Source organism: Aegilops tauschii, chromosome 5 (genome assembly GCF_002575655.3).
Source record: "Aegilops tauschii subsp. strangulata cultivar AL8/78 chromosome 5, Aet v6.0, whole genome shotgun sequence".
In the NCBI taxonomy this organism is placed as follows: Eukaryota; Viridiplantae; Streptophyta; class Magnoliopsida; order Poales; family Poaceae; genus Aegilops; species Aegilops tauschii.
In genome coordinates, this window is record NC_053039.3 from 411,337,720 (window position 1) to 411,354,492 (window position 16,773).

Sequence of the window (16,773 nt, forward strand, 5' to 3'; positions counted from 1 at the left end):
TACATGGACAGAGCTGGCGTATATATAGACCGGCCGGGCAGAAGACGATGCAGCTCCCTTCTGTTCCCACCCATCTGGTGATCCACACATAAACACGCACGCACTGATCACGCGCCACGCTCGCAGACGCGGCGATGAAGAACAACAAGGCGGCCTTGCTCTTGGCCGCGCTGCTCTCGCTGCTGATGATCTCTTCCGCTGCCGGCAAAGGTGCTCCAGTCCACAACACTCTGAAAGACCATGACATGATCGGCCTCTCCTCCACATGTACGTGCTACCATCCTGTGTGCCGTATGCATACAATCAATAAACTCATTAATTACAGTCTCGCGCTTATCTGGTTAATCGTAAATCGATCGGTTAATCTGCTTATTTGGTTAATCGTGCATGCAGTGGAGGATGCTGGCCATGGCGGCTTCGCCCAATCGGAAGGGGTCGCCACCGTGACCGGACCAACGTCGCTTCCTCCTTTCAATCCAGCTTCTTCCAAGGCAGCACGCGGCGCCAGCAAGCTCCATTGAACTTCACTCTTTGTGTAAGGGACAACCATATGTATGTGAACATGCGTGTACTTCGATTTTAATCATGGAATAAAGCTGTGCTTACCACGTGGCACACGTGGTAAACAACTCTTTTTATTTAACACACGCGCGTGGTAAACAACTCAAACTTGGCAAAAGCAAAAAGAAAGAAAGAACTGTACTTAAAAAAACACCTAGCTTGCCACCGATGCCCCCTGCTAGTAATTGCCGAGTGCTCATGTGCTTCCCGACCAAAAAAAAAAGATGAGCATATGCTTATGTGATTGTCCGATTCCCCTCCATTCCAGAATATAAGGTATATTAGTTTCCATGCAAATCAACCATTTTAAATGTTTGACCAAGATTATATAATAAAATAACAACATCTGCAATACATAATAAATAAAATATGAAACTACTTTTCATGATGGATCAAATGATATAAATTTTGTATTGTAGATGTCGATATGTTTTTCCAAAAACTTGATCAAACACGCCCTTGTTTGACTTTTGAAAAAACAAATACACCTTGTAAAGGAACGGAGGGAGTATTGTTGAGCATTGAGTTTGTGCTTTCCAAAAAGAATCCGCGTGCAATATAATTGCCACGCGTCTAAATCGAGCAAGTTATCTAGCCAAGACAACATGTTATCATCACTATTTCTGAAATGAACATGTTTTCTTTTTTGAGCTAAAGTTAGCATGCTTAACTACGCTAAGAAGAGATGCGAAGGTAGGAGGCCCGCTGCTTCTTCTCAACATTAGGCTATACCTTTTGAGATACAGACCCCCCAAAACTAGGTTTCGATGTGACTGAAACCTACCAAGTGAAAATGATTCAAACGAAGCCCACTCATCGCAGAAGGGCCATCGTAAAATGTGGAAATAACAAAGGTCATGCGTGACTCACATTCTGCTACCATTCCTCGCTGCCTGCCGGAACTTCTCGCGGGCCTCCAAGGCAAATCTGCAGAAGGATACATACAACATACCCGCACTCCACACTAAGACAACCAAGTTTCCAACAGATGAAGCTTTGAACACCGCATAGGCCACCCCTGCCAAAGAAGGTAAATGCCCCCGTGATGCCAGTCAGAGAGAGAGGGAGGGGAGGGAGGGAGGGAGAGAGAGAGAGAGAGGCAAAGTACCTCCAATGTGGAAGCAACGCTAGAGATATGAATGACTTAAACCACATAGATGGCCGAGAACTAGGATCCTCCCCTCACTCCACCGAACGACCGACGAAGGCAAGGAGCAATCGTGTTCTCACTGGTGAAAGAAGGTGGAAGGCTCCAACCACTGCCTATACGAAGAAGAAAAAAGAGTATATAACTTGTATAGGTCAACAAAAGAGTATGTTGTCGGTCTACGAATACCCGCTTCACCATGCTATAAGTATGCTTCTAGTTTATATGCGTTCGGGACGAGAGTCGCCCAGCCCGAACACCCTACCTCGGGAGCCTAGAGGCCTTTTTGTTGTGGAAAAAAGAAGAAGCCCAGATTGTGCCGATTTTTACTGTGACCAAAAAAGCCCACTATTGGATGTGACTAATGAAGGCAATTTTGCCATGCAATGAAAAAAAGTCACAAAATGCTGCAAAAATAAAAATTTATGAATGAACCATGAGATCTCTACCCCTATAATATGAATGAACCAGAAAGAACTTCTCTGCAAAGATGTCAAAATGTATGAATTTGCCATGGCAATTTTTGTTGTTTACCAATCAAAAACATGGCAAAATGTGCAGTGTGGATGCATATGAACTTGCCATCACAGAAAAAGTCCAAAAAAAATGTCATTATAGATAGAAAATGGAAAACAAGATACTACTAAAAGAATCCCAATGGTTTCAAACCAGAAATTGCCATCACTTTATAAACAATTTTGCATCTGTACCATGATGGCAAGAAAATATTTTTTATGCAATGGCTCAAAAAAGAAAAAATATCATGGCAGTTTGCATCTGTACCATGATGGCAAAATAATATGGATTAAAAATTTGTATGCTACTTTTACTATATAAATTTGCCGAAGCACAAAACAGAAAATGCACAATCTATTGTTTAGTAATAATTGTCGTGTTTTCCATGTATTTTTGCCATGGCAAAATAAAAGTAAAACTTGCCATGCTGCATAGAAGTATGTTTGCCATGAGTGACAAAAATTAAAATTGCCATGGAAATTAAATAAAAAATCATAGGAAATAAAAGGAAAATTTGCCATGGCAATAAAACGTTAATTTTGCATTGGTGTAGAAAAATTTATAATTGGCATGCAAAAATAAAAGTAAAATTTGCCATGTTAATAAAGATCAAATGAATAGTAAATCTTGCCATGGCAATAAAAGTTAAAAATTGCCATGGGAATTTAGGTAAATTTGCCATGTTAATAAAGATAAATTAACCATGGCAAAAATAACAAGTAAAACTTGCCATGGCAATAAAAGTTAAATATTGCCATGGGGATTTAGATAAATTTGCCATGAAAATGAAGATATATTAGCCATGGAAAATAAATAGTAAAACTTGCCATGGCAATAAATGTTTGATATTGCCATGGGGAATTAGGTAAATTTGTCATGTTAATAAAAGTCAAATAAATAGTAAACTTGCCATGGCAATAAAAGTTAAAAAATTGCCATGGGAATTTAGGTAAATTCGTCATGTTAATAAAGGTGAAATAATTAGTAAAACTTGTAATGGCAATATTTGCCATTTTGTGTTATAATCAAAAGTTTCCATGGCAATAAAGCAATGAATTTGCCATGATCAGAGAACTAAATTTGCCATGATCAATAAACTAAAGTTTTAAAAGTTTAGATGGCAAAAATTATAAGATTAGTTGCCATGGCAAGAAAGCATGGCAATTAAGTTTCGATGGGGACATATCCAAAAATAAAAAGTTGCCATGGCAAGAATGCAATAAATCTGTAATTTTCCCTAAAGAAATGACACAAGCATGGCAACTAAAGTTTCGATGGGGACATATCCAAAATCAAAAGTTGCCATGGCAAAAAGAATGTGATATATCTGTAATGTACCCTGAAGAAAAGACACAAACATGGCAACTAAGTTTCAATGGGGGACATATTAACAAATGTAAAATTGGACCTTTGATGGCAAAATAACATAATTTGATTGTCATGAACTATACATTTTGGGGGTGTCCATGAACTATAGTTTCCTAGAATTGCCAAGGAAATCTAGTCCATTAGCATCTCATCACCTGCAAAAAAGTGACTGCACAAATAACTACACAATGCTAAATGGCGACATCTACAAAAATTTGCAAACAAAGAAATGGTGGGAGCTATTGAAACTCACTACGTTGTTGCCGTAGTCAGCTCGAGGACCAAATATGTGCGTCACCGTCGAGCTTGTAATCAAGCTACCCCTGCCCCGACGGCACCGTCGCGTGGCAGATCCCCATCTGCACAAGGCGATGGTGGAGCCCAGGACCACGCGGGGCGAAGGCGCGCTAGGACGTGGGGCGGGCGGAGATCCCTTGGTAGGCACCAAACACGGGGCCGCGGCGTGGTTCTCCTCCTCGTCATCCTTGACACACGAGTCCGTCCTCGACGTAGTCGCATAGGCAGCGTCGGTCCGGCCGCACCGATGTGGCGGGGTTGCGCGCCCGCGGGGCTGGTGGTGGCGCAGAAGAGCTCCATCGGTCGATCCAGCTGGAGCGTGAGGACGGGGCCGGCGGCGGCCGGCGGGGACGACGAGCCCATCAATCTCCACCCCTAGCACCTCGGCCTCTGTGACCGGCAATCACCACGCGCGCGAGGCTCCCTCCTCCACCGTCAACACGGCGCCCCGCGCCGGCATCTTGGCCGACTGCTGCCTCCGCCGACCACCATCGAGGATTCGAATCACAGCAGCTTCACCCGCCTCTTCCCGCTCCTCGCCTCGCCGCCACACGCCTCCTCTCCTGACATCGCACAGCTTCGGGTACGGCGCAGGCTGCATAACTGCCGATTGGCTCGCCGCCGGCCGCCTCGCCGCCTGCGCAAGGGCTCTCTCTCGCTCCTCTGTCCCATGTGCGATGAAGAAATGGCGAGAGAGTGGGGAACGAAGAAAAGGATAAGAGAGGTGCGGCCGTGCGTGCGTTCGGGGACGAGGCGAGTTTTTCCGAACGGGCTCAAAGCATGACGTGGCGCCGTGGTTGCTTTATGATTCGTGCAGACAATCCAACGACGCTGAGCGCGTTCGGGCTGAGATGCGAAAACGCAGCGCATTCGGGAGTTATCGATTCCGTTTGGACCGCGATAACTGCCGAAGGTTCGGTCTGGGAGAGCCCCAGATCGAACGATTCGTTCGGTCTTATTGAGGCATCGATTGAACGCATGCGTTCGGGACGAGAGTCGCCCAGCCCGAACACCCTACCTCGGGAGCCTAGAGGCCTTTTTGTTGTGGAAAAAAGAAGAAGCCCAGATTGTGCCGATTTTTACTATGACCAAAAAAGCCCACTATTGGATGTGACTAATGAAGGCAATTTTGCCATGCAATGAAAAAAAGTCACAAAATGCTGCAAAAATAAAAATTTATGAATGAACCATGAGATCTCTACCCCTATAATATGAATGAACCAGAAAGAACTTCTCTGCAAAGATGTCAAAATGTATGAATTTGCCATGGCAATTTTTGTTGTTTACCAATCAAAAACATGGCAAAATGTGCAGAGTGTGGATGCATATGAACTTGCCATCACAGAAAAAGTCCAAAAAATGTCATTATAGATAGAAAATGGAAAACAAGATACTACTAAAAGAATCCCAATGGTTTCAAACCAAAAATTGCCATCACTTTATAAACAATTTTGTATCTGTACCATGATGGCAAGAAAATATTTTTTATGCAATGGCTCAAAAAAGAAAAAAATATCATGGCAGTTTGCATATGTACCATGATGGCAAAAAAATATGGATTAAAAATTTGTATGCTACTTTTACTATATAAATTTGCCGAAGCACAAAACAAAAAATGCACAATCTATTGTTTAGTAATAATTGTCGTGTTTTCTATGTATTTTTGCCATGGCAAAATAAAAGTAAAACTTGCCATGCTGCATAGAAGTATGTTTGCCATGAGTGACAAAAATTAAAATTGAAATGGAAATTAAATAAAAAAATCATAGGAAATAAAAGGAAAATTTGCCACGGCAATAAAACGTTAATTTTGCCATGGTGTAGAAAAATTTATAATTGGCATGCAAAAACAAAAGTAAAATTTGCCATGTTAATAAAGATCAAATGAATAGTAAATCTTGCCATGGCAATAAAAGTTAAAAATTGCCATGGGAATTTAGGTAAATTTGCCATGTTAATAAAGATAAATTAACCATGGCAAAAATAACAAGTAAAACTTGCCATGGCAATAAAAGTTAAATATTGCCATGGGGATTTAGATAAATTTGCCATGAAAATGAAGGTATATTAGCCATGGAAAATAAATAGTAAAACTTGCCATGGCAATAAATGTTTGATATTGCCATGGGGAATTAGGTAAATTTGTCATGTTAATAAAAGTCAAATAAATAGTAAACTTGCCATGGCAATAAAAGTTAAAAAATTGCCATGGGAATTTAGGTAAATTCGTCATGTTAATAAAGGTGAAATAATTAGTAAAACTTGTCATGGCAATATTTGCCATTTTGTGTTATAATCAAAAGCTGCCATGGCAATAAAGCAATGAATTTGCCATGATCAATAAACTAAAGTTTTAAAAGTTTAGATGGCAAAAAGTATAAGATTAGTTGCCATGGCAAGAAAGCATGGCAATTAAGTTTCGATGGGGACATATCCAAAAATAAAAAGTTGCCATGGCAAGAATGCAATAAATCTGTAATTTTCCCTAAAGAAAAGACACAAGCATGGCAACTAAAGTTCCGATGGGGACATATCCAAAATCAAAAGTTGCCATGGCAAAAAGAATGTGATATATCTGTAATGTACCCTGAAGAAAAGACACAAACATGGCAACTAAGTTTCAATGGGGGACATATTAACAAATGTAAAATTGGACCTTTGATGGCAAAATAACATAATTTGATTGTCATGAACTATACATTTTGGGGGTGTCCATGAACTATAGTTTCCTAGAATTGCCAAGGAAATCTAGTCCATTAGCATCTGATCACCTGCCAAAAAGTGACTGCACAAATAACTACACAATGCTAAATGGCGACATCTACAAAAATTTGCAAACAAAGAAATGGTGGGAGCTATTGAAACTCACTACGTTGTTGCCGTAGTCAGCTCGAGGACCAAACATGTGCGACACTTTCGAGCTTGTAATCAAGCTACCCCTGCCCCGACGGCGCCGTCGCGTGGCAGATCCCCATCTGCACAAGGCGATGGTGGAGCCCAGGACCACGCGGGGCGAAGGCGCGCTAGGACGTGGGGCGGGCGGAGATCCCTTGGTAGGCACCAAACACGGGGCGGCGGCGTGGTTCTCCTCCTCGTCATCCTTGACACACGAGTCTGTCCTCGACGTAGTCGCATAGGCAGCGTCGGTCCGGCCGCACCGATGTGGCGGGGTTGCGCGCCCGCGGGGCTGGTGGTGGCGCAGAAGAGCTCCATCGGTCGATCCAGCTGGAGCGTGAGGACGGGGCCGGCGGCGGCCGGCGGGGACGACGAGCCCATCAATCTCCACCCCTAGCACCTCGGCCTCTGTGACCGGCAATCACCACGCGCGCGAGGCTCCCTCCTCCACCGTCAACACGGCGCCGCGCACCGGCATATTGGCCGACTGCTGCCTCCGTCGACCACCATCGAGGATTCAAATCACAGCAGCTTCACACGCCTCTTCCCGCTCCTCGCCTCGCCGCCGCACGCCTCCTCTCCTGACATCGCACAGCTTCGGGTACGACGCAGGCTGCATAACTGCCGATTGGCTCGCCGCCGGCCGCCTCACCGCCTGCGCAAGGGCTCTCTCTCTCGCTCCTCTGTCCCATGCGCGATGAAGAAATGGCGAGAGAGTGGGAACGAAGAAAAGGATAAGAGAGGTGCGGCCGTGCGTGTGTTCCGGGACGAGGCGAGTTTTTCCGAACGGGCTCAAAGCGTGACGTGGCGCCGTGGTTGCTTTATGATTCGTGCACACAATCCAACGGCGCTGAGCGCGTTCGGGCCGAGATGCGAAAACGCAGCGCGTTCGGGAGTTATCGATTCCGAAAGAATTAAAAGAGGCACGTACGTAAAAATACGTTTGCCCTCCCTCCGCGACGTCTCCCGCGAGGCGGCCCGGCGGCCATCCCCAACCCTCGCCGCCGCTCCCTCCTCCCCCTCCTCCTCCCTCGCCGCCGCCCAGGGGCGCGGCCGAGCGAAGCCCTGCTGCTGCCGGAGGCGGGGGGCCCCTTGGTCTCCCCGCTTGGGCGGTGCTGGCGCGGGCCGGCGCCCTGGGCCGGGTCGTGGCGCTGCGGCCGGGCTCCATGGCGGCGCGGCGGGCTGGGGCGGCTCCCTGTCGTCCCTTCCTCCCCCCGAGGCGGGCGGCTAGGCGGGTGGCACGCGTGTACGCGAGACGGCGGCGTCTCCTGCGCGGCCAGATCTGGCCCATGGCGGCGTGGGCTGCGGGCGGCGTGAGCTGCCGGTGGCCACCTCTGTCGTGGCCGCGGCAGGTGGTGGTGGCACCGCGGCAGTTGGTGGTGGTGGTGCGGGCTGGAGGTTGGAGACGGTGGCCGCAGCGGCTCTTCCGGATCTGGCCTCTCGGCGGCGCGGGCCGCGACGGCTAGGGCTGCGGGCGGCAGCCCTGACCGAGGCCCCGTCGGCTGGTCGGGGTGGCGGCGCAGTGGCGACGGCTCCGGTGGTGCGTGCCCGGCGGCTCCGGCGCTTGGAGCTCGCCGGGCGACGCGGATGGGCAGTGGCCGGGCGTGGCTGCTGCTCCGGCCGTGGGCGGCGGCATGGGTAGGTCTCGGTGGCCTACCGGTGTCGTGGCGGCTTCACGGTTGCTCGATGGATCTGTCCGCGGCAACGGCCGGCTTCTCCGGCGTCGGTTTGTCTGCGTTCGGGCCTCTCGACCTTCACCCCATCTCCTCGTCTCCCGGGCACTCCTCCCATCAAAGGGCTGGTCCTCTCCCAGCTGCGGTCCACCGCTCGTCTCACGCCCGATGCCGCAGGGCAGAGCTCGTCTCACGCACGATGCAGCAGGACCGAGCTCATCTCGCGCACGATGCAGCAGGACTGACCTCGTCCCCTTCTCGTTGCTGCAGGACCGAGCTCATCTTGCGCTTGGGGCAGCAGGATGGGTTGGTGGATGCCAGTTCTGGCCGACCTATTGGGTCTCGATGCTGGGGGTCGCCCAGGGGCGCGAAAGGTGAGACCTTTCCGCTCGTCTCTTTCGTTGGGGTGCGGCGGGTCACGGGTGAGGTGGTGTCGAGGTCTTGGATGCTGGGGCGGCGGCCCTGGTGGTGGTGGTTGCGCGGTGCTCTTGGACAAAGCCCGTGCCTTGGTGCTGCCCAGTCACCATGGTCGTGTGGGCGGCGTGGTTGCCGGGGTGTGGCGTTTGGTGGCGGTGATTGTTGGCCGAGGAGAAAACCTGCTCTATCTTCAGACGGACCGGCGGCGGCGAAGATCGTTCCCTTCTTGAAGGCGTCGTCGTGGCTTTCATTGCCCGTCATGCGGCTCCGGGGGAAACTCTGATCCTTGGATCGGGCGGTGGCGGCGCTCCGGCGTCGTATCCTTCCTGAAGGCGCCGCCTTGCAGCACATGGTTCGTCATATGTAGCTTCATATCTTCGGGGCGGTAGTGCTAGGAGTGGTGTTGCTGCGCTCAGCGCCTTTGTATCCTGTCTTGGGTGTGTGCGTGTGTTACGGTGGCGTGGCGTGTGGTTGTACTGGATGCTTGTGGTTTGGTGCTTTATATATAAAGCGAGGCGAAAGCCTTTTTCGGTAATAATACGTTTGCAAGGGGGTAAAGCTCAGCTCAGTTAAACCCTTATCGCCAAACCGCCGCCGCCGCCGTCGTCGCCCTCTCGTGTCCTCCGTCATGCCGGTCCTGGCGCTTGCGGCGCCGCTGGACAACGATGATCTCCTCCGTGAGATCTTCCTCCTCCTGCCTCCGCGGCCTTCCTCCCTGCTCCGCGTCTCTGTCGTGTGCAAGCGCTGGCGCCGCCTCGTTTCAGATCCCGGCTTTCTCCGCCGCTTCCGCGCGCACCACGGGAAGCCCCCGGTCCTCGGCTTCTTCTGCGTCAATGCTGGTACCGGTTATTACTTCAGTCCCACGCTGGACCCGCTCGACTGCATCCCCGCCGCGCGATTCTCCCTGCCGCAGCGCCGCGGCGAGAGCTTAGACTTCGTGGAATGCCGCCACGGCCTCGTCCTTTTCCTCAACAAGAAACAGCCCGAGGCCATCGTGTGGAACCCCATCTCCGGCCACCAGCACCGAGTAGCTGTTCCACCAGGATTTGGCAACGCTAGAGGGATGGAGATCCTATACGCGGCGGTGCTCTGCGCTGCCGGTGATGACGAGCATGGCCATGTGCACGGCGACTGCGACCTGGACTATTTTAAGTTGGCCTTGGTGCACATGGGCATAGAAGACCACATGCATGTATCCGCTTGCCTCTACGAATCCAACTCTCTTGCGGGTGGTGTTGATTTTGATTGGCATTGCCTCCCTCCGCGAGGAAGATCGGGTGGTATCTTGCTGAGTGTGAGATGCGATTCGCTTGAAGTCCGTAGTGTAGTGATGGGCGACTTTGTGGTTAAGTTTCGAGTCAGGACTAAGGTTGATGGTTTCAACTGGGCGTTGGTGGCGGTTTATGGTGCCGCACAGCCCGTGAAGGAAATATGCCCTAGAGGCAATAATAAAGTATTATTTATTTCCTTATATCATGATAAATGTTTATTATTCATGCTAGAATTGTATTAACCGGAAACATAATACATGTGTGAATATATAGACAAACAGAGTGTCACTAGTATGCCTCTACTTGACTAGCTCGTTAATCAAAGATGGTTATGTTTCCTAGCCATAGACATAAGTTGTCATTTGATTAACGAGATCACCTCATTAGGAGAATGACGTGATTGACTTGACCCATTCCGTTAGCATAGCACTCGATCGTTTAGTATGTTGCTATTGCTTTCTTCATGACTTATACATGTTCCTATGACTATGAGATTATGCAACTCCCGTTTACCGGAGGAACACTTTGTGTGCTACCAAACGTCACAACGTAAATGGGTGATTATAAAGGTGATCTACAGGTGTCTCCAAAGGTACTTGTTGGGTTGGCGTATTTCGAGATTAGGATTTGTCACTCCGATTGTCGGAGAGGTATCTCTGAGCCCACTCGGTAATGCACATCACTATAAGCCTTGCAAGCATTGTGACTAATGAGTTAGTTGCGGGATGATGTGTTACGAAACGAGTAAAGAGACTTGCCGGTAACGAGATTGAACTAGGTATCGAGATACCGACGATCGAATCTCAGGCAAGTAACATACCGGTGACAAAGGGAACAACGTATGTTGTTATGCGGTCTGACCGATAAAGATCTTCGTAGAATATGTGGGAGCCAATATGGGCATCCAGGTCCCGCTATTGGTTATTGACCGGAGACGTGTCTCCGTCATGTCTACATAGTTCTCGAACCCGTAGGGTCCGCACGCTTAACGTTACGATGACAGTTATATTATGAGTTTATATGTTTTGATGTACCGAAGGTTGTTCGGAGTCCCGGATGTGATCACGGACATGACGAGGAGTCTCGAAATGGTCGAGACATAAAGATTGATATATTGGACGACTATATTCGGACACCGGAAGTGTTCCGGAGAAGTTTCGGATTAAACCGGAGTGCCGGAGGGTTACCGGAACCCCCCGGGGAAGTATGGTTGGGGAACGTAGCAGAAATTCAAAATTTTCTACGCATCACCAAGATCAATCTATGGAGTTTACTAGCAACTAGAGGGAAGGAGTGCATCTACATACCCTTGTAGATCGCGAGCGGAAGCGTTCAAGAGAACGGGGTTGATGGAGTCGTACTCGTCGTGATCCAAATCACCGATGATCCTAGCGCCGAACGGACGGCACCTCCGCGTTCAACACACGTACGGAGCAGCGACGTCTCCTCCTTCTTGATCCAGCAAGGGGGGAGGAGAGGTTGATGGGGATCCAGCAGCACGACGGCGTGGTGGTGGAAGTAGCGGGATTCCAACAGGGCTTCGCCAAGCGCTGCGGGAGGAGGGAGATGTGTCACGGGAGGGAGAGGGAGGCGCCAGGGCTTAGGTGTTGCTGCCCTCCCTTCCCCCCACTATATATAGGGCCAAGGGAGAGGGGGGGCGCAGCCTTGGCCCTTCCTCCAAGGAAGGGTGCGGCCAGGGAGGAGTCCATCCTCCCCAAGGCACCTCGGAGGTGCCTTCCCCTTTTAGGACTCTTCCTTTCCCTTATCTCTTGATGCATGGGCCTCTTGGGGCTGGTGCCCTTGGCCCATATAGGCCAAGGCGCACACCCCTACAGCCCATGTGGCCCCCTGGGGCTGGTGGACCCCCGGACCCCTTTCGGCACTCCCGGTACAATACCGATAATGCGCGAAACTTTTCCGGCGACCAAAATAAGACTTCCCATATATAAATCTTTACCTCCGGACCATTTCGGAACTCCTCGTGACGTCCGGGATCTCATCCGGGACTCCTAACAACTTTCGGGTTACCGTATACTAATATCTCTATAACCCTAGCGTCACCGAACCTTAAGTGTGTAGACCCTACGGGTTCGGGAGACACGCAGACATGACCGAGACGACTCTCCGGTCAATAACCAACAGCGGGATCTGGATACCCATGTTGGCTCCCACATGCTCCTCGATGATCACATCGGATGAACCACGATGTCAAGGATTCAATCAATCCCGTATACAATTCCCTTTGTCAATCGATATGTTACTTGCCCGAGATTCGATCGTCGGTATCCCTATACCTTGTTCAATCTCGTTACCAGCAAGTCTCTTTACTCGTTCCGTAACTCACATCATCCCGTGATCAACTCCTTGGTCACATTGTGCACATTATGATGATGTCCTACCGAGTGGGCCCAGAGATACCTCTCCGTTTACACGGAGTGACAAATCCCAGTCTCGATTCGTGCCAACCCAACAGACACTTTCGGAGATACCTGTAGTGCACCTTTATAGCCACCCAGTTACGTTGTGACGTTTGGTACACCCAAAGCATTCCTACGGTATCCGGGAGTTGCACAATCTCATGGTCTAAGGAAATGATACTTGACATTAGAAAAGCTCTGAGCAAACGAACTACACGATCTTGTGCTAGGCTTAGGATTGGGTCTTGTCCATCACATCATTCTCCTAATGATGTGATCCCGTTATCAACGACATCCAATGTCCATGGTCAGGAAACCGTAACCATCTATTGATCAACGAGCTAGTCAACTAGAGGCTTACTAGGGACATGGTGTTGTCTATGTATCCACACATGTATCTGAGTTTCCTATCAATACAATTCTAGCATGGATAATAAACGATTATCATGAACAAGGAAATATAATAATAACCTATTTATTATTGCCTCTAGGGCATATTTCCAACAGTCTCCCACTTGCACTAGAGTCAATAATCTAGTTCACATCACCATGTGATTAACACTCACAGGTCACATCACCATGTGACCAACATCCAAAGAGTTTACTAGAGTCAACAATCTAGTTCACATCACTATGTGATTAACACTCAATGAGTTCTGGTTTGATCATGTTATGCTTGTGAGAGAGGTTATTAATCAACGGGTCTGCACCTTTCAGATCCGTGTGTGCTTTACGAATATCTATGTCATCTTGTGGATGCTACCACGCGCTACTTGGAGCCATTTCAAATAACTGCTGTACTATACGAATCCGGTTTACTACTCAGAGTCATCCGGATTAGTGTCAAAGTTCGCATCGATGTAACCCTTTACGACGAACTCCTTTTCACCTCCATAATCGAGAAAATTCCTTAGTCCACTAGATACTAAGGATAAGTTCGACCGCTGTCATGTGATCCTTTCCCGGATCGCTATTGTACCCCTTGACCAACTCATGGCAAGGCACCCTTCATGTGCGGTACACAGCATAGCATACTGTAGAGCCTACGTCTGAAGCATAGGGGACGACCTTCGTCCTTTCTCTCTCTTCTGCTGTGGTCAGGTCTTGAGTCTTACTCAATACTCACACCTTGTAACACAGCCAAGAACTCCTTCTTTGCTGATCTATTTTGAACTCTTTCAAAATCATGTCAAGGTGTGCGTTCTTTGAAAGTATCATCAGGCGTCTTGATCTATCTCTATAGATCTTGATGCCCAATATGTAAGCAGCTTTATCCAGGTCTTCCTTTGAAAAACTCCTTTCAAACAACCCTTTATGCTTTCCAGAAATTTTACATCATTTCGGATCAACAATATGTCATTCACATATACTTATCAGAAATGTTGTAGCGCTCCCACTCACTTTATTGTAAATACAAGTTTCTAACAAACTTTGTATAAACCCAAAAACTTTGATCACTCCATCAAAGCGTATATTCTGACTCCGAGATGCTTGCTCTAGTCCATGGAAGGATCGCTGGAGCTAGCATACCTTTTAGCATCCTTAGGATCGACAAAACCTTTCTGATTGTATCACATACAACCTTTCCTTACGAAAACTGGTAAGGAAACTTGTTTTGACATCCATCTGCTAGATTTCATAAATGCAGCTAATGATAACATGATTCCGACGGACTTAAGCATCGCTACGGATGAGAAAATCTCATCGTAGTCAACTCCTTGAACTTGTGGAAATACTCTTTGCCACAAGTCGAGCTTCATAGACGGTAACATTACCGTCCACGTCCGTCTTCTTCTTAAAGATCCATTTATCTCGGATTTCATGGCTTCTAACCATTTGTCGGAATATGGGCCCACCATCGCTTCTCCATAGCTCGTAGGTTCATTGTTGTCTAACAACATGACTTTCAAGACAGGATCACGTACCACTCTGAAGTAGCACGCATCCTCGTCGTCCTACGAGGTTTGGTAGTGACTTGATCCGAAGTTTCATGATCACTATCATAAGCTTCCACTTCAATTGGTGTAGGTGCCACAGGAAACAACTTCTTGTGCCCTGCTATACACTAGTCGAAGTGACGGTTCAATAACCTTATCAAGTCTCCACCATCCTCCCACTCAATTCTTTCGAGAGAAACTTTTCCTCGAGAAAGGACCTGTCTCTAGAAGCAATTACTTTTGCTTCCATATCTGAAATAGGAGGTATACCCAACTGTTTAGGGTTTTCTATGAAGATGCATTTATCCGCTTTAGGTTCGAGCTTATCAGCCTGAAACTTTTTCACATAAGCATCGCAGCCCCAAACTTTTAAGAAACGACAACTTAGGTTTCTCTAAACGGTGTCGTCTCAACGGAATTGCGTGGTGCCCTATTTAAAGTGAATGCGGTTGTCTCTAATGCCTAACCCATAAACGATAGTGGTAATTCGATAAGAGACATCATGGTATGCACCATATCCAATAGGGTGCAGTTATGATGTTCGGACACACCATCACACTATGGTGTTCCAGGCGGTATTACTTGTGAAACACCTTCCACAATGTCTTAATTGTGTGCCAAACTCGTAACTCAGATACTCATCTCTATGATCATATCACAGACATTTTATCCTCTTGTCACGACGATCTTCAACTTCACTCTGAAATTACTTGAACCTTTCAATAATTCAGACTTGTGTTTCATCAAGTAAATACACTCAGCATCTACTCAAATCATCTGTGAAGTAAGAACATAACGATATCCACTGCATGCCTCAGCACTCATTGGACTGCATACATCAAAATGTATTACTTCCAATAAGTTGCTCTCTTGTTCCATCTTACTGAAAATGAGGCCTTTCAGTCATCTTGCCCATGTGGTATGATTTGCATGTCTCAGGTGATTCAAAATCAAGTGAGTCCAAACGATCCATCTGCATGGAGTTTCTTCATGCATATATACCAATAGACATGGTTCGCATGTCTCAATCTTTTCAAAAACGACTGAGTCCAAAGATCCATCTACATGGAGCTTCTTCATGCGTTCTATACCAATATGACTCAAATGGCAGTGCCACAAGTATGTGGTACTATCATTACTATTTTATATCTTTTGGCACGAGCATGTGTATCACTGCGATCGAGACTCATTTTAGGTGCAAGACCATTGAAGGTATTATTCAAATAAATAGAGTAACCATTATTCTCCTTAAATGAATAACCGTATTGCGATAAACATAATCCAATCATGTTTATGCTCAACGCAAACACCAATCTCGATGGTAGAGGGAGCATGCGATGCTTGATCACATCAACCTTGGAAACACTTCCAACACACATCGTCATCTCACCTTTAGCTAGTCTCCGTTTATTCCGCAGCTTTTATTTCGAGTTACTAACACTTAGCAACCGAACCAGTATCTAATACCCTGGTGCTTCTAGGAGTACTAGTAAAGTACACATTCATATAACGTATATCCAATATACTTCTGTCGACCTTGCCCGCCTTCTCATCTACCAAGTATCTAGGGCAGTACTGCTTCAGTGACCGTTCCCGTCATTACAGAAGCACTTAGTTTCGGGTTTGGGTTCAACCTTGGGATTCTTCACTAGAGCAGCAAATGACTTGCTGTTTCATGAAGTATCCCTTCTTCCCTTGCCCTTCTTGAAACTAGTGGTTTTACTAACCATCAACAATTGATGCTCCTACTTGATCTCTACTTTCGCGGTGTCAAACATGGTGAGTTGCTCAAGGATCATCATATCTATCCCTGATATGTTATAGTTCATCACGAAGCTCTAATAGCTTGGTGGCAGTGACTATGGAGAACCATCACTATCTCATCTGGAAGATTAACTCCCACTCGATTCAAGCGATTGTGGTACTCAGACAATCTGAGCACATGCTCAACGATTGAGCTTTTCTCCCTCAGTTTGCAGGCTTAAGAAACTTGTCAGAGATCTCATACCTCTTAACGTGGGCACTAGTCTGAAATCCCAATTTCAGTCTTCGGAACATCTCATATGTTCTGCGACGTTTCAAAACCGTCTTGACGCCACAATTTTAAACCGTTAGCATCACACACTGAACTATCACGTAGTCATCAAAACATGTATGTCAGATGTTTCGCAACATCTACAGACGACGCTGAGGTTCAGCACACCGAGCGGTGCATTAAGGACATAAGCCTTCTGTGCAGCAATGAGGACAATCCTCAGTTCACGGACCCAGTCC

At 47.4% G+C, this 16,773-nt stretch overlaps 1 long non-coding RNA gene across 2 annotated transcripts; it reads right to left on the reverse strand.

Moving 5' to 3' along the window:
• Positions 1 to 4,121, reverse strand: LOC109751888 (uncharacterized). Of its 2 annotated transcripts, none has more exons than XR_012185064.1 (5): positions 3,846 to 4,121; positions 3,676 to 3,747; positions 1,670 to 1,824; positions 1,432 to 1,488; positions 1 to 282 (listed from the first exon to the last, which is right to left on the reverse strand). It is a non-coding gene; the product is annotated as an uncharacterized lncRNA (long non-coding RNA). The 2 variants fall into 2 exon arrangements; XR_012185063.1 differs by having other exon boundaries at positions 3,676 to 3,761; positions 3,846 to 4,082.
• Between the last annotated feature and the right edge of the window lie 12,652 nt (positions 4,122 to 16,773).